Raw genomic sequence first — 18,595 nt, 5'->3', positions numbered from 1 at the left:
CCTTGCCCTAGGTCAGTGTCAGGGCAGGTAGAGTGGAAATAACACTGGGCTGGGGCCAGGAGACCTGGTCTCTGGTTATTGCCTGGGCTGAGTCCAGACCTCGGTTGCAGACTGTAGCCTTACCTCTAACCCCTAGGTTACCATGAGATGGGAGGAAAGACCACAGCTTCTTAGGGCCCATCTCAACCGCAGAACCACAGGAACCACTTACCTGACACTGATTCTGGTTGACCTGGGGCCGGCCTGCCTGCTGTCCCAGCCTCAGGCCCCCATTTCGTTAAAATGATGGCAGACCATCAACACCATGTAGTTACTGGGAATCATGGGAGATGAAGGAAGATAAAGTCTGTTTACATTTGGGGCACACTCTTCACTGAAAAAGGACGCCATGATCTTACCAATTTGGAAGTTTGGTGCAGTGGGCTCATTAGAGCACTGTAGCAGAGGTGTGACATTTACAAAAGTCACTTAACCTCTCTGGACTTGAGTTTCCTCATCTGTAAAATGGGGATAATAATCCACCACCCGCCCCAGCCAACTATCCCCTCAGCTTCTGATGAGGGTCAAAGGAGATACTGATTTAGTGTTTTGTTAACTGAATGTGTTTACATGTGAAGGAATAAATATTAAAATTATACCTATTGTTTTGTTATTATTTGGTGTTTACTCTCCTTCCCGGCTAGCCAGAAGGAGCTGGTGTTTTTTGAAGACCTAGGCCCAGGAGCAAATTTTGCCTGGTCAAAGAGGCCAAGAGTGGGCCCAGGATCTCTGCCAGGGCCTGCCAGGGCACAGAAGATTTGGGGAGGGGAGCTGCAGCATTAGAGGGCTGAGACCCCTTTATCCTTGATTAGGTCCAAAGCTGTTGGGTGGAACTGTGGCACCTGTAGAGTTAACCGCGTCCACGGTGTGTCAATGCGCTAAGACAGGCTCAACGAGAGCTCCAGGGGCCTACACTTAAACACGCACCTTTCTGTTTCCACAGCTCACGTAGTTTGGGGAGGAAAATTTAATCCATGTACTTTTAGTTCATTTGCGTTAAAGTCATCACAAAGCTTTGTCCGAGCCATTTTGGGCTTGTGTGGCCTGTTGGGGAATCTTCACTATCTTTCGAAGGCCTTTTCCTCCTCTTTAGGCAAACAGGAAATCATACTCTGCCCAGCAGCAACCAACCTGAAACCTTCAGTGCTGCCTGCCTCACCTGCCTTCTCACACCTGGAAATGACAGGCCCAGATCAAGTTCCCCTGGAGCCCCGCAAACTCTCATGCCTAGTAATTAAATGCCTCCATGACTTGCCCCAAGCTATCTTGATAGCAGTTGTCCCCTAACCACCAGGCAGGGTGAGGTTCATGGAAACCTCTGTTCCTGCCATTCCCTCTCCCCTAGCTACATTTCCTCCTCCCTGTTCCTGACATTTTGCCCATTCTCTGAGGCCCAGCTGCGGCTCAGCCTCAGCCTTCCCTTGATCATCCTTATGCAAGCAGTTGCATAAGCAGTCGCCGGCTCAGGATTCGGTACTAAGTGTCATCAGTAAATGTTTATTGGATGGATGAAGGGAATGGTGGATGACAGGGGCTGGGATAATTTATCCTACATTTTCTTCCTTCTCCCTCTTCTCCTGAAATATGTCTGGCCCAGGTTTTGGTACCCACGGAGGTTTGAGGAATGTCTAAAGAATGAATGCATGTGCAGTGAATGGATGGCTGCAGAAATCCATTTATAGAGCACATGCTATGGGCTCTGCATGGGGCCAGATGCTGGTATCACAGCTGTGAAGAAGACATGCTTCCTGCCCTCATCCTTCACATTGTAGCTGAGAAGTCAGGCAGACACCAGGAGTTGCACAATCTGTTATGTATTTAGTTACTCTTGTGATAAATGTGAGGAGGGAGGAAAATGAATATGTGTATGAGTGAAGAAAGGAGTAAACAAATAGGATGAGGGAGGAAATGAATATGTACATGAATAAATGAATACTGGGGAGAATAAGTAAAGGAATGATGGATGAAGATGAATTCATTGTGAAGGAAAAGATCCCAAGCTGTGTGACACAGTATTTGTGGACACAAGGCCTAGAGGCCAGTGTGGCCTGAAGTCAGCCCCTCTCTTGCTTCCCAGGGGGCAGGAGCAGCAGGTGGGTGGGGAGAGGTAAGGCCCTCTGCATCCTGAGGTCGGCACCACTGCTACCATCTTAGCATCTCCCAAACTTTAGTCTCAGAAAGGGTGGGTGTTTGTGACTTTAACCTGGAGAATCTCAGGGCCTGCAGGGTCGGATTTTTTTGTTTTTTGAGGCAGTCTCACTCTGTTGCCCAGGCTAGAGTGCAGTGGCATAATCTCGGCTCACTGCAACCTCTGCCTCCTGGGGTTCAAGCAATTCTCCTGCTTCAGCCTCCTGAGTGGCTGGGACTACAGATGCATGCCACCATGCCTGGCAAATTTTTTTTTTTTTTTTTTTTTTTGAGACGGAGTCTCGCTCTGTCACCAGGCTGGAGTGCAGTGGTACCATCTCAGCTCACTGCAACCTCCGCCTCCTGGGTTCAAGTGATTCTCTTGCCTCAGCCTCTTAAATAGCTGGGATTACAGGCATGCGCCACCGCACCCCACTAATTTTTGTATTTTTAGTAGAGATGAGGTTTCACCATTTTGGCCAGGCAGGTCTTGAACTCAGGTGATCCACCCATCTTGGCCTCCCAAAGTGCTGGAATTACAGGAGTGAGCCGCCGCACCTGGCCACGGGTTCTGAGTTGTGTTCTGCACATGGCATAATCCTCAAAGCTTTCACAATCACATCTATACCACACGTATCCTCCACTGGGAGAAATCAGCTGGAGAAGGGCCTGCCCAAGGTCCCAGCACCAGAGTCCTGACCTCCAGGAGCCTGAGACAGACAAGGCCCATTTTGACCCAGCTCCTTTCATACCCCTCTGAGTTCTCCTAATCCTCTCCCTTTGCGCCCCCTCCAACCCCACAGGCCCTACCCTCTCCTGGCACATTCTGGACACGCTCCTGCCTTGGAGCCTTGGTGCTCCTAATTCCCTTTGCCTGGGATGCTTCCCCTAGACGTCTGCGGGGCTCACTCTTGCTTCTTTCTAGTCTTCTTTCAGAAGTTACCCTGTTAGCGAGGCCCTCTGTGGCTACTGTATCCATAATTTTGTCACTGACCCTATCCTTTGATATCCCATTCCCTTGCTTTGATGTTTCTTTATAGCACTTATCCTTATCTAACACTGTATCTTTTTCTGATTAGTTTATGATCTGTTTCTCCCACTAGGATGTAAACTCCAGGAGGGCAGAGATTTCGTATTGCTTTGTTCACTACTGTATTCCAGCAGCTGGAATCCAGCCTGACACACAGTGGTTGCACATTACATACGCACTGAATGAACAAATGAAGCAAACTCTCAAACCCAGCCTCTCCTCTCCATCCGAAAGCCACACTCGCTGTCTTTCCTTGCTGGGATCCTGGGTGGGGAGAGGTAAGGCCCTCTGCATCCTGAGGTCAGGCCCTCTGCATCCTGAGGTGGGCACCACTGCTACCATCTTAGCATCTCCCAAACTTTAGTCTCAGAAAGGGTGGGTGTTTGTGACTTTAACCTGGAGAATCTCAGGGCCTGCAGGGTCAGATTTTTTTGTTTTTTGAGACGGTCTCACTCAGTTGCCCAGGCTAGAGTGCAGTGGCGTAATCTCGGCTCACTGCAACCTCCGCCTCCTGGGTTCAAGCAATTCTCCTGCTTCAGCCTCCTGAGTGGCTGGGACTACAGATGCATGCCACCATGCCTGGCTAATTTTTTTAAAATTTTAATTTAATAAGGTAAGAACCTGATTCTCAGCCTCCTCCCTGACCCCCAGCCTCCTCCCTGACCCCCAGCCTCCTCCCTGACTCCCAGCCTCCTCCCTGACCCCCAGCCTCCTCCCTGACACTTGGCCTCCTCCCTGACCCCCGGCCTCCTCCCTGACCCCCAGCCTCCTCCCTGACCCTCAACCTCCTCCCTGACCCCCAGCCTCCTCCCTGACCCCCGGCCTCCTCCCTGACACTTGGCCTCCTCCCTGACCCCCAGCCTCCTCCCTGACCCCCGGCCTCCTCCCTGACCCCCGGCCTCCTCCCTGACACTTGGCCTCCTCCCTGACCCCCAGCCTCCTCCCTGACCCCCGGCCTCCTCCCTGACACTTGGCCTCCTCCCCTACCCCCAGCCTCCTCCCTGACCCTCAACCTCCTCCCTGACCCCCAGCCTCCTCCCTGACCCCCAGCCTCCTCCCTGACTCTTAACCTCCTCCCTGACCCCCAGCCTCCTCCCTGACCCCCAGCCTCTCCCTGACCCTCAACCTCCTCCCTGACCCCCAGCCTCCTCCCTGACCCCCAGCCTCCTCCCTGACACTTGGCCTCCTCCCTGACCCCCGGCCTCCTCCCTGACCCCCAGCCTCCTCCCTGACACTTGGCCTCCTCCCTGACCCCCAGCCTCCTCCCTGACACTTGGCCTCCTCCCTGACCCCCAGCCTCCTCCCTGACACTTGGCCTCCTCCCTGACCCCCGGCCTCCTCCCTGACTCCCAGTCTCCTCCCTGACACTTGGCCTCCTCCCCTACTCCACAATCTCTTCTTTGGCTCACAGCGGTCTTTCCTCTATGGTAAATTTGACCGTATTGTTTGACTACTGGAAATTCCTTACTGTGCTCCCTTTCCTTTCTCTTGACTCTATTTCTCCTGATCCTGTAAAATACAGATCTAAAATAACACACGTGCAGTGTCTGACCCACAACACGCACTCGTAAGTGGTAGTTCTCGCCACCCCTGATGGCAGGGCCCCCGGACGGAAGGTGCAATGAGGAGGGGAGGCTATGCGAGGGTGTGCTGTGTGCAGACGGCATGGGCAAGCAGCTGGGGGTGCCGTGGTGTAGAGTGAATGGACAGGGCGTGCTCAGGCCCTGCACACCAATTTTAGTAGGAGAATCCTGGGACGCCAGGTGAGAGGATTGGTTGGGATCAGATCCCAGAAAGTATTGACTGTAAAAGTGAGAGCTCTGCCCCATTCTGCAGGCAATGGGAAACCTCTGTGAGCTCCTTCAACAAAATTCAACATGTTGCCAAGCACTGATTGTGAGGAAGTGCTATAATGGGCACTGTCATGGGCGGGCTTCAATAGTATCCTATACCAATCCACAGACATCTGTATTACTGTCCCCATTCTACATATGGGGAAACTAAAACACAGAAAGGTCGAATAATTTTCCCCAGGTAACCTTGGGAACCTAATACAGTGGGGGAATTGAGCCCAGGCCTAGGCGACCCTAAATCTTTGTATCTTTTCACCATCCAGAGGCCTACTGCTCACCAGTTGTGTGGATGAACAAACCTGAACAGCACCAGCCTGGAGGCTGGTGATATCTACCCCCACAGTGCTTCCTCCTTGGTCCCCCAAGCAAGCTCCATAGCTCCAAGACTTCACTCAGCCTTTTGTGAAGTTGGAAGTCAAGAGAAAATTCACAGAACTTTGGAAAATACGTTTTCTTTTAAGGAAGAATTTTTTGTTTTCATTTCAACAGCCCTGGCTGGTGATGAGGGGTGAAGCGAGGTGCCCTGTTTTCCATCCTAACACCTATTTCCAGGTGGGGGCAGGGAGGGCTCCAACCTGCAATGTTATTTCAAAACCTTTCCGGGCCTTGCAACTCCATTTCCAGGCCACATGCTACAAAGCACAGCACGATTTCCCATTACGTGCTGTTGCCCTTTCTGGTCTGAGCACCTTTCAAAGTGGGAAGACCCAGCCTGCTCCAACACCCTCCCTCCTGTCCCCATAAATTAAGTCTCACTGCCTGATGTGAGGCTTAAATAAATAGCCTTGCCCGGCACCCGATGGCCACACTCCTGATAGATGGGCTTGCCAAGAGCAGCAAACTCAGCTCGCTCCTCCCGGCCCCTCCACAGAGAGAAGATGAAACTGGTGTTTTGCAAATGCTTCCTGCCTGCTTTCTGCCAGCCAAGGCACATTCCAACAAGGAGCAGGCCAGCAAAGTCTTGTCATCTGACAGGGTGAGGACAGAGATGGATGATGCGCTGTTTGCCAGAGAAGGCCACGTTCAGACACTCCCAGATAGCCAGCTGCCACTTTATTAACAGCAAAGATCCCCATCTGAACGAGGCTGGAAAAGAAAATATTTATGCTTGCCTGTCAGGAGGACCTTCATTTTTCTTCTGGGGAGCCAGCCAGGGTGCTAGTCCAGGGATGGAGGAGTGTGACGTGCCCATAGGGTTGCCCCAGGCCCTTCTACAGCCCAGGGTTGATGGAGAGTCCAAAATATTCCCAGGGCAGCTCTGGATGGGGTTGGCAGGTTTCAGAGGAGCTGGACATAGGGAGTTCAGGGCCTGAGAAACCGGAACACACCCTGGCACCTGATAACTGTCAACGAGAGGACCTGGCTGTGGGAGTCGGTGCTACAGTTAGAAATCAGGGGCAAATGGGCCATTAAATGATCTCATTATTAATTAAAAACACATAGCAGCATGCATCTGATAAGAAACTTTGTACTAAGAATAAAATAATTTTGTATTGGCAGAAAATATCAATACTGGAGCAGAGCTTGTCATTTAAGCTGGGCATATATTAAAATCAGTTTATATTATTACTCTTCTCATGGTCATTATTTTGAACAAAAGTTGAAAGCCAGTTCTTTAATGGTTTCAGAGATGCCTGTGAATCTGCACTTGGGAAGACCTTGCCACACTCTGGGAGACAGCTGTACCCAATTATAGTAAGTGAGTCATAAGGTGCTAGGCTGAACAAGTCCTGTGCCCTAGGGAATGCAGGCTTCGGCCTCACAAGAGTGCCAGGATTGTTCTCTTAGACCCTACTGAGGTTCCTGTCCCCCAGCTCTGAATGCTGGATTATTTATGATCCCGACAGAGCATGCACGTTGCAGTCGGCAGACCTGAGTTCAAATTCCAGCTCTACCACTTCGCAGCTGTGCAACCAACCCTGAGCACCTTTCATTTTAGCCTCCTGTTTTATAAAATAGAGGTAATAAATGTCTCCCTCTTGGGGATATCCTGAGAATAAAGTGAGAGGAAGCCTGTGAAATGCTCACCGCGGTAAGAGTTGCATACATAAGAGTCAGCAGTAATGGGAGCAGTACGCACACATTCCGGTATGTCTCTAGGAGTGTAGCAATAATATTTATTGATGGGTGAGTGAATATGTGCAAATGTGCGCAAGCATCATTCCTAGTGCATATCTGTTTTAGTCTGCTCAGGCTGCTATGACAAAATACTACAGACTGGGTGGCTTAAACCACAGACATTTATTTCTCATAGTTTTGGAGGCTGAGAAGTCCAAGATCAAGGTGTCAGCAGATTTGGTTTCTGGTGAGGACTCTTCCTGGCTTGTACATGGCCACTTTTTCCCTGTATCCTCAAGTGGGAGGAGGCAGAGAGAGAGAGAGAGAGAGAGAGAGAGAGAGAGAGAGAACGCGAGCGAGCGAGCGTGAGAGAGAAATCTTATAAAAACATGGATCCCATCATAGGGTCCCACCCTCAAGACTTGATATAAATCTAATTACCTCCCAAGGGCCCAACCCCAAATACCATCACACTGGGGGTTAGGGCTTTGACATGCGAATTTTAGGGGAACACATTCAGTCCATAACAGTATCTATATCTGATATCTGTATAGTTCATATCTCTATCAGCTGGTGAACCTGTACATTGTATAGGTGTTATTGTCTACTTATGGAGGTATGGAGGTTTATAGATATTTGTACACCTCTGTGTACGGACCTTTCTACACGTGAGAGTGTACCAGAGGTTCAAATCAAGGGCTCAGACTACAGGTGAGTGTAGCATGTGTACACGTGTGTATACAAGCATGGGAAGGGCATGACTTGAGCCACAGTAGGCAGCTACCCCTCAGCCCAGTATGGTAAGCCTCCTGCACCCACCAGCCCATAGCACTGCCAAAGGGACCCAGGCAGAGGGACTCAGAGGTTCACTAGGACTGGGGATCTGTCAAGCCTGAGATCCTCAGCTGCAGGTACCTGAGGATTTGTCCTGTGCTGTGGCAGAGCCCCTGCTGTTGAGGGTGCAGTTTGCCTGGGGAGGGGACGTGGAGCCTGTGCTTAATATTACGGGAACTTTATTAGCTCATCTTCATCCAGTGTGGGACCCATCTTCATCTATTCAAATGGATCATTTATCTCATTGAGAGCCTTCCAAGCTCCAGCTCAAATGACATTTGCTTAGCAATTGGCCTGTTTGAAAAAGCTGACATACTGGAGCTGAGGCATGCACAGGCTGCACCATCTTTCCGAGCTGGGGGTGCAGGAAGACAGGCCCACGGGAGAGGGTAGAGGGAGGTGGGGGCATTCAGTTGGTCAAGGATCCCACGGAAACAGGCAAACACATTATCCACTCCAACACAGGCAATTTTTTCCCCAGGGTAGCTAATTAGCAGGCGGCTGCACGGGCTCTCTACTTGACTTGCAGAATTAGAATGCTCAGCACAGAGATCTGTGTTTATGCTCAAAATCTGTTGTCCCTCTTCTCCAATCAGGAGAGAAGCTCTGTCAGTTCTGGAGCCCAGAGATTGCTCAACTGGCATTTCAGGGGCCTGATGGGCTCCTCCTCCAGAGAAACTCCTTCCCTGTTGGAGGCTTCAGAAAATGGCAAGCCCATCAATGCAGGCACAGGACACATCCACACACAAGCACACATATCTCCTCATTTACACAAACGTGACACAAAGGCACGGTCACACACATTTGCCCAGAAGCATAGGCACCCACCCCCAGAGACACATGTGTGTAGCATATGCACCTTCACAGCTTCTGGGAACATATGTGTAAGGGTACACACACAGAGAAATTGCTTAAATCTACAGAAGCAAAAATTCTCAGAAAGTAGCATCAGTGATTCTCAATTAGAATCTCAGAATCAGAGATGAGATCACATAAGAATGATAGGTATCAGATATCTGATTCTAGATTCAGAAATTACATGAGAATCAGAATTCTCAAATCAGAATCACCAGGGGGCTTTGTATAAATACTCACATCGGGTTCCTCCAGAATCTGGTAAGTCATCAAGTGAGACATGGTAGTAGCCATGTGAATTTTGAAAGGCTCCCTTGTGTAATGAAAACAGAACATTTTTATTATTAAAAATAAAATTAAATGGCTCATCCCTATTAAGATGAAGAATAATTTGATTTGGTGAGAACTGTTATGATTTAAACATTTTTTCTAATTTTAACTTTTTTGAGACAGGGTCTTGCTCTGTTGCCCAGGCTGGAGTACAGTGGTGTAATCTTGGCTTAGTGCAACCTCTACTTCCTGGGCTCAAGTAATCCTCCCATTTCAGCCTCAAATAGCTGGGACTACAGGCACACACCACCACACCTGGTTAATTTTTGTATCTTTTTTGGTAGAGATGGGATTTTGGCATGTTGCCCAGGCTGGTCTCGAACTCCTGGGCTCAAGCAATTCTCCAGCCTTGGCCTCCCAAAGTGCTGGAATTACAGGCCTGATCTACTGTGCCCAGCCATGATTTTTTAAAAAAGCAATGGCATTCTTGTTTTGTTGTTTCAAGAACAGAATAACCTGAAGCCGAACTTGCCTGGTAGATGTCTTTATGTCATTTAAAACAGATAGGAACAGTGACAAATACAACTTGTCCAGGAGATTTTGTTTCCATTACAGATGTTTCAGACACACTGTCTAAATAGGGAGGGCCTCTGGTTCCACCTTTCCTGCTACAGATAGGGAAACTGAGATCCAGGTAGGATGAGCTACTGCTTGAAATCATATAGCCATTAGTGATTTCTGTGAGTAAACGTATACAGAGCACACAGTAAGTGCTCAATAAATGTTAGCTACTATATTACTATTATTGTTATCATCATAAGTTATGATTAGCAGAGCAAGGCTAAGAATTCAGAACTCCTTCTCCCTCTGGTTTATGGGTTCAAGATCTCTCTCCCAGTTGAGAAGACACTGAAGGTGAAGTAGAAATCTGGGCCCTCAGCCAGTCGCATCGTCTCTAATTAAGCCTAGTGGACATACTCCAATTCTTCCAGTTTCCAGAGAAAAAGGCTAAGGAAGGCTGTTAGGAATAAGTCGGGGGGAGGGGGCGAGGGCAGCATGATGAAACTTTGAAGGGAGGTCCTGTCTTGGTGAGGGGCTTCAAACAATAGCAGCCTCCTTCTGCAACCTTGGGAGAGGCCAGCCTTTGGAGACACCATCTTTGATTAGCATGGGCAGGACACAGCAGCTGCACGTCGTCGTGGGGCTGGCAGCACCCTTTCTGCCTTCAGCTCCCTGGGGAGTCTCTTCAGGCCAAGGAAAGCTTTGGTTCTAACCACTTCTCTGAGCCAGGACTGCTGGGTGGTCTAGGGGCAGGAGGGCAGAATGAGGGTGGGACAGGGCAGGCCTCTGGTGCAGCAAGGAGTGTTGGGTGGAAGACTTGGGGTGGGGGGAGATGAATCGATGTGAGTGGGGTGGGGACAGGGAGGGCTGGTGCAAAGGGAGAGTTGAGATCAGCGTTAGGAAAGTTTGTTGGGGGGAGGCGGGAGTAGGCAGGACCAGCGATGCCAGAACGCATGGACCCAGTAGGGGTCCATGAAGGTGAAGGGGAGACTCCCTGCCCTCCAGATCCCACCGTCCCAGGTGGCTAGCAGGAGGGATCCACCGCGAGTTACTGAGCCCCCTACATTTTGTGTCTGAGGCTCCAGAACATGTGGCCGACACGCCCCCCACTCCCAAAGGGCTGTCATTTGGAACGCATTTGCAGACACATGGATTGTTTTTAAGTTAATGCTTTTTAATTCACTGTTTCCCAGTTGTCGTTTTTTATTGCAAAGGCGGATTCTGCCCGTGTGTGTTCCTTTGCGGGGGCGGGGAATGGGGGTAGCTTCACGGGCAGAGATCCGATGAGAGACAGGCAGAGACAATGAGAGGCAGAGACAGAGGCAAAGGCACAGCGAAACACCGGGGAAACGGGGAAGCAGGTCAGAGAGGAAGAGAGAGGCCGGGAGAGGCTGTGCCCAGGAGGCTGAACAAGGGATGCCGTGCCCAGGGAGGGGAAGGCCCAGGGGCCGCTCTAGGGGCGAGGGGCGGAGGGTGTGCTGAGAAACCTGGCTCCGGGGACCTAGGCTGACCCCCCCCCCCACCTCTGCCTAAGGCTCCTGGGGCTGAGTTTGCTTTCCTCTGGCTCTCTGGTTCCTTTCCGACCAAAGGAGGCTGAACTGGCCCTTGGGAGAGGGATGGAGGGACGCAGCGGGAACGGACTGAGTACGCAGGACCCGGGTCGGCAAGGGCTGCGGTTCTGAGATCAGAGAGAGAAGAGGACCCGGGAGTCGGAGGCGATCTCCCTGGCCGCAGCCGACCCTCTGAGCTCTAGTGAGCCTGAATCCCGCTCTGGCAGTGGCACCCCTCGCCTGCTGCGCCACCCGGGGCCAGCGCCCTAACCTCTCGGAGCCTGGCCCTGCCACCTGTAGAAGGAAAGAGCGCTGGTGGCCCGTTCAAGCAGGCGGTGGCAGCGCCAGGGGCCTTCAAGAAGGGACAAAACGGCTCAGGGGCCGGGGAAACTGGTCTCGGCAGACAACGCCTAGGCTGGGCGGTTACAGCAGCAATCCCGGGATTCTCGGCCCCGGGGGGTCCTGTTTACGCAGAACTCGCGGCGGACTGGAGGGAGTGGGGCGCTAGAGCTTCCTTCCTTAGCAGCTGAGAACCATTTCATCCCCCCACCGCCATCCCGAGACCCCTCCTCTCCCCGTCTGCGCCGGGGTCCCGCGAACCTTCCCCGGCGGCATCTTCAAACACACAGCGGCGGACACACAAAGACGCTCGCGAGCCAGCACTAGTGTAGGCACTCGGGCACACAGAGATACACGACGCAAGGTCCCGGGGACTCGGATGGAGCCGCAGTGTCCTCGGCCCGGGCGGAGTGGGCTCACGCCGAGGGGCAGCTGCTCCCGGGCGGCTCTCACCCTCGGCGCGCGGCTGTCAGACCCGGAGTAGGCGAACTGAAAGCCCGGGATAATTAGCGCTAATTACATGTGTGCAAACAGCCGCGGCAGAGGGCGCGGGCTAGGCCGCGGGGCCGCCCCTCCCCCGGCCTGACCCCGGCAATCCCACCGCAGTGGAGGGGCTCTGTTGGCTCAACCCGAGCCGACCGCTAGGGGAGGGCTCGCAGGAGGACCCACGGGACCCGGGAATCCGGGTGCGCCGTCCGCGCCCAGAGCCACGGAGCCCCGACCACACACGCGGGCTAGCGCTGCGGCCCGCGAATCTCAGGATGGCGGGTCACAGTCGGGCCAGAGGGTGAGCCAAGAACTGGGGGCCCGAACATCCGCTGCCCTTCAGAGGGTCCCGGGCGGGGTCGGGCTGAGGATTCTGGCCCCTAGGCTTCTCCGACTGTTTCGGCCTCTGGAGCAACCCGGTGTCTGCGGAAGATCGGAAACCACTCTCCAGCACCCCGCCGCTGAGGCCCGCTCTCCCAGGCCATGCAGGCTGGAGTGGAGGCCGCGGGACCTGGAAGGGTCGGAGTCTGGTGCTGGTGCCGGGAGGCCAGCCCGTCTCTGTCCGGATGAGCCACACGATCCCCGAAAGGGCAGCCTGAGCCTTAATCTGAGCGCCCGAAAAATGGGAATGCAGAGGCGATGCATGCCTTGTTGGAGGGGCTTCAGATGCTGAGTACACGGGGGTGGGGGCGGGGAGGGGAGGAGAAAGGGCTTTCTTTACACGAATCCTAACGTGTGAATGTTTGCACTGAGAGCCAGACTTAGCGATCTCTTTTCATGGGCTTAGGCGCCTGCGGCGGCTAAAGATAAAGGAATTGGAGCAGATAAGGGAATTCTATTCCTATAATTATAAATGAAGCTCAGAGAGGCCAAACGTTTCACAAGAGGTCACACAGCAGTAAGAGGCAGCTGGTTTTTCCGACTTCAGATTTCAAGTTCAGACTGCACAACTCTCCGCCATCCCAGCCGGACGCCCCTGGAACCCCAGGCACCTCGGGGCCCTCAGCGAAGCCTGGACGCTGCGGGCGGAGCGGAGCGCGAGAGGTTGCGCTCTGCGGGTTGGGCAGCCCGGGCTCGCTGCGGGCACATGGCGCCCTCTTGCGTTCGTGGCTGGAGGCGCACGCGGCTGCTGGTCTGACCCGTATTCCGAGGTCCTGCTGGACTTGGACGCGGCATCTGCCTCCTCTCCCTTAGTGATTGCGCAGGCGAGGGTCGATTAGCTGCGGACAGGGTGACCTGAGACGACACGAGGATGCATTTTGTATACCGTACGCTTTGAATGCTGTAAAGCACGCGGGACACCCGGTCACAGCGTTTGAACACCACCGTAGTTTTCCACTCGCTTCCACCCCTGTCCTTGATTTTTTACAGGAGTCCTGTAAGGCCGGCAGAGCAAGAATTATTATTCCCACTATACAGATGGGGCAACCGAAGCAGGCCCAAGGCCACTCGCTGGCGAGTAGCGGAGCCAGCACCCGGACTGGATCTGCTTCCCTCCTCACGCGTACCCGGCTTCCAGGCTGGGGTCTGGCCCTCACCGAGGTTAAGGAAGAGGGCTTTGCAGTCGGACAGATTCGGGTTCAAATTCTAGTCTCGAACAGGCTGTGAGGTCTCAGACAAACTACAGAAGATTTTTGGGTTTCAGTTCTGCATCTGTAAAACCGGGAGGACAGCGCCCCTTAGGACTGTTGCGGGAGGGGTGAATTACCAACCGGGGCCAGGTGACTGGAGCACTGAGTACCGCGCGGGGTACCAGCGCCGTGGCTGCTTTAATCAGGGAGGATGGCAGTTGGTGTGACTACCCCAGTTGGTGGTGGGTAGGCGGCAAACCAAGGATTACACACCTCCGTGGCTAACCAGAGACCCGAGAGCTCAGGGTTGGGGCTGCTGCTGGGACATGAACCCAGCACTGTGTTGCCGGCCGACCACAGTCCTGCAATTCAGCAACCTTTCTCCAGGGCCTTGGCCAGGTTCTGGGAGGCCCCCTCCTCCTTACAGGTGGGGACACACAGGCCCCGAGATGAAAGCTGTAACCTTCCCCAGCTGCAAGACCCAGAGCCTAGGGCTGTCCTCAGAGCAAACAAAAACCAGTGTGGGGAAGGTGGGGCTTCCTGAGACCTAGCTGGGAAGACAGGTGCCTGGCTGCAGGTGCAGGGAGTTGGTGCAGTTTGAGCCCAGTGGTTCTCAAACTGCTGGAGCATCAGAATCAACTAGAAGCCTTGCTAAAACACTTGCTAAGCCCCTTCCCCTTGGGTTCCAACACAGTAGTTCCATTGTGGGGTAGGAGAATCGGCAGCTCCCAGGTGATGCATGACACTTTGAGAGTCACTGCTCTAATCCTTCAGAGAACTTCCTCTGGGACTCCTCAGTTCACCAGCTCCACATTCACACCAGCTCCACATTCACACCACCTCTGTCTGGGCTGCTCTTATTCTGGTCAGTTTCAACGAACATTTCTGAGCTGGCCCTCAGTATCGGCAGGAGCAATGTGATAGGGCCTCCAAGCTGGGCCTCCAAGCCCCCTTCCTCCTGGTCCCTTCACACCTGTGGCTCAGAGGAGAACGACGTCTACAACTGCTAGATAGGACAGTCAGGCCAACTTTCTGGAGGAGAACTGAACCTGAAGGTCTCCTAGAGGGGAGTTACGGCCACAGCCTGGCCGGGGGCTGAAAGGTGGATACTGAGCCAAAGTCAGACCCTCTGATGGTTGTGTGTATCTAGTCAGCAGGGACTTGGGGTCCTGGCTCTAATCCTCCTGGTGGAATACTCACAGCCCAGGGCTGGAAACAGGGATGAAGGGGACGGCAATAAGCACTCAAATGAATGAATGGCTGCCAGCCAGGCAGGCCAGGCCCAGGTGGCCGAAAAATCCTTCAGATGGTGGTTTGAACAGGAGCAGGGCAGGGTGGCCACAGCAGCTGCCCTTCCTGCCTTGGTTTCTCCATCTGAGGAATGCGCGTCATGTGTTTGCTGTTTCCCTGACCTTCCCAAGCTGCCAGCAGGATAATATATGGAAATTGCTTTGACCTCCTGAGAAAAGAGGGTCTCCAGGAATAGAAAGTTCAGCTGCTAATCCTGTCCCCCCAGACTTCCCACTAATTCCGGCTTCCGATGTCAGCCTGGCAGGTTGAGTTTAGCAAAAGAAAGAACAACTTAGAGGGCTGATGGTTTTTCTAATGGCCCCAGTTCTCCAAACACACCCGCACACAATACACATGCACACACAGGCTGGTCACAGACCTCCCTACATGCACAGCCTTCCCTACCCTCACTCACACACACACCTCCCACGGAGCAGTCATAATTGTAGAGAATAATTAGAACTAACATTTGCACAGCGCCCTGCCATTAACAAAGCAGTCCCACCCAGCACTTTCATTTAATCCTCACAACCACCTGAGAGGCAGGGATTATTGCTATTATTAACTGAGGCTCAGCAAGGTTAAGTGACTTGCCTAAGGTCACTCAGCTAGTAGGTGACAGGCATGGATCCAACTTGCGTCTCCTGACTCCAAATGTTATTCTCTTGCTGCTGGCCCACGCTTCGTCATGCATTCACGCGCATTCATTTATTTGTTTGTTTATTCATTCACTCATTCATTCATTTGTTCACTAACTCAACAAATATGTATTCTGCATTAGTTGTGGACCAGACTCTATGCTAAGTGCTAGCTGCTTTGCTGTACCTTTTCGCCTATCCTCATCATGACCTGGTGCTTTTCCCATCCTCATTTCATAGTGGAAGAAATGGGGTTGAGAGAGTAAGTTGACAGAGTTGAGCCCACAGTGTGACTTTTCCAACCCCTCCTGTCCCAGGCAGGGGCTGGAACAGCAAGTAGCCCTGCCCAGGCCCCATGGATCAGAGCTCCTAGCTCGTCCCTGTCACCCAGACATTTCAACTGAACAGGCCTAGAAAATCAAGGATAGGATTTTCTCCAAAATGCCATTGGCATCTCTGGGGACAGAGTCACATTTTCCTACTGATTACACAACACGGTAGCATTTACAATAGTCACTCCATCCATCAATATCAGTCGGAGCCAGCAAGAAATGTCCCCCTTCCCCCAACCCTGCGCTGACCCAGACTGAGAGCAGAGGCAGGATGGAGGGAAGAGGGGACATGGCTGTGCCCTTCACAGAGCCCAGGGATGAAGGGGAGATGCGCCCCCTCAGGGGGAGCCTGGGAGTTGTCTGGCATTGACACCTATGGACCTTGGAGTCACACAGACGTGGACTCTGATCCAGGCTTTGTACTATCTAGCTCTGTGACCTTGGGCAGTTCAGTTACTTCTTCTCTAGAAGCCTCAGTTTTCTTATGTGCAAAATGGGTATATGACCCCTCCCTCTGAGGCTTGTCTGTGCAAACTGAATAAGACCATGTTCTGAGCAGTAACTACTTGGAGGCTGGTTGACTGAGTAGAGAGATATGGTCTCAGACCCCTGTCTGGGCTGGTTATCCTGTCCTCTCTTGAAAGGGTGAGCCCATTTTCCAAATGGAATTGTCTGGCATCTCCTCTATTCTCTGCCTCTAAAAAGGGTCTAAATGAAGGCAGATGATGGAGTGAGGTAACGTTCATTGTGCATCTACCATACCAGGATTGTGCCAGGCGTGCTCAGAGGTCTGAGTGCGAAGGCCTCTTCCCTTCACTTTGAATCAGTGTGTCAGGTCCAGGCAAACCCAGGGAACAGAGATGAGATAAGACTTCAAGGACTTGGGACAAGGGGCCCTTGTCACAAGGGCTGTGTGTGTGTGTGTGTGTTTCTGAACTTGGGTTTCTGATACTTGGATTTCTTTCCCCATTTATTTAGTAAGCATATATGTGCATTGAATAAATGTAATTGAGCACCTACCATGTGTCATAACTGTTCAGAATGCTGGGGCTACAACCATGAACAATGGGCAAAATTGCAAACCTCACAGAGGCTGGATGCTAGTTAAGGAGACAATGTTTATGTAAACAATGACAAAAAAATAAATCCTAGGTCTGCTGTGTGACTTTGGGCAAGACACTGAGCATCTCTGAGCATGAGTGTCTCTCTTTGGGATGTCACGTAGTGACTCCTGCCTTACACTGCTACTCTGAGAGAATGTATGTAAACTGAAAATGCATTGCAAACTGGAAAGCTTTGTGCTCATATGCATTACTCTGCATGTAAACATGTGTGCTTGCCAGCACCCATTTTCCTTGGCTCAGTGAACACAGCACCTGTGGGACTCCAGAATTGGTCCCAAATTCCATAAAATCCACAACTCCTCCCACCAGAAATGTAGGGAGGGAACCATATGGCTCTGATATCCTGAGTTCAGGTTTGGTTTTGCCCCAAGACAACACATCCTGCAAGTTTCTCTGCTTGTGACTTATTTCCTAAGCCTCTTGCTCTACCAGCTTTCATGTTAAGGAGGGCAGAAAAGGTTGAGCTGAACACTGGGAATGTCCTAAGCCTGGAGAGAGGTCTGGTTTCGGTGAAGGGGACATGAGCCTGGCCCCAGGAAGTGGAGAGGAAACCCAATGAGGGTGGACTGACAGAGATGCTACTATCATCAATAATGTCATCCTCCAAGTCCTCCCTTCCTGGCTCTGAGTGAGTAAAACACTCACACTCCACTGCTCTCAAAGTGCTTGACACCAGTGCCCAAGCGCTGGCCTCACTGAGGCTCTCAACATAAATCACCTATCCTGATCCAACTCCTGCCAATGCTGCCTAACCCAGCTCAGTCCAGCTCACCTGAATATAGCCCAAACCTTCCAATGTAACCTAGTCCAACCCATCCAACACCTCTTAACCCAGCCTAGTCCAACCCACCAACCTCGCCCATTGCAACTCATACCAACCCAACCTGTGTAGCTCAATGGTGGTAGAAACTGTAGACTGATTCATTCAGCCCCTTTCCCTCCCTCCTTCTAGTGTGCCTTTTTATCCCCTAGGGGCTGAAAAGCTAAAAACTGTATTTCCTAAACTGCCCTAGAGTTAGAATGCAGATGTTATGTAGGTTTTACTGCATGCCATACATTCATGCAAGGCTTGAAGTCAGAAGTGTATTGAATGGGCAGAAAGGCAAGAAATGAGCTGTCCTTTCAAAACAATAACCATAGAAACAAACCCATGCAAAAGAAGAGAGGATAGTGTGATGTACTTCTATCTGTATGACCCAGATTCAACAACTAGGAATATTTTTCCAATTTTGTGTTACCTGCCCAAATAATTTCCTCACCATACTTTTTTTTTCTGGAGAGAAAACCTGTCAATGCTTTCACTGAAGTGTGCATTTAGCTAGTGTGGACATGCAGGCGAGCATGTTTCTTGAGTCAGAAGCCAAATTGGTGGCTTCCTGACTTGGCAGATGACTTCCTAAAGGTTGCAAAAGGAGCAGCTGCCTTGGTGGTCCATTCTGCAGCCTAACTTTGGGAGTTGGTCCTGAAGATGAAGGCGAGAATCTGTTTTCAGCTCTCCAAATATTTCTGTGAGCCATGAAATACTGTTAATACATTTATTTTTGCTCAAACTATTCAGGGTAGATTCTGTCTCTGCAACTAAAAGGTAATACATCCCTAACCAAATGTATCCTCAGCTCAGTCTAACTCTGCTAAAAG

General features: G+C 51.7%; 2 long non-coding RNA genes across 2 annotated transcripts in view; one reads left to right on the top strand and one right to left on the bottom strand.

Moving 5' to 3' along the window:
- The window catches only part of LOC144333521 (uncharacterized), a 165,594-nt gene extending 158,981 nt beyond the window's left edge, over window positions 1-6,613 (top strand). The window contains exon 4 of the long non-coding RNA XR_013402227.1: window positions 5,313-6,613. This is a non-coding gene — a long non-coding RNA (uncharacterized LOC144333521). The remainder of the gene's footprint in view (window positions 1-5,312) is intronic.
- Window positions 6,614-7,270: 657 nt separating this feature from the next.
- On the bottom strand, window positions 7,271-16,846 carry LOC144337848 (uncharacterized). Its single transcript, XR_013411451.1, has 3 exons — window positions 11,778-16,846; window positions 9,037-9,109; window positions 7,271-7,393 (listed from the first exon to the last, which is right to left on the bottom strand). It is a non-coding gene; the product is annotated as an uncharacterized LOC144337848 (long non-coding RNA).
- Between the last annotated feature and the right edge of the window lie 1,749 nt (window positions 16,847-18,595).

This window comes from Macaca mulatta, chromosome 1, assembly GCF_049350105.2.
Source record: "Macaca mulatta isolate MMU2019108-1 chromosome 1, T2T-MMU8v2.0, whole genome shotgun sequence".
NCBI lineage: Eukaryota > Metazoa > Chordata > Mammalia > Primates > Cercopithecidae > Macaca > Macaca mulatta.
Note: the sequence above shows the minus strand (reverse complement) of the source record. Positions and strands in the feature narration are given on the sequence as shown.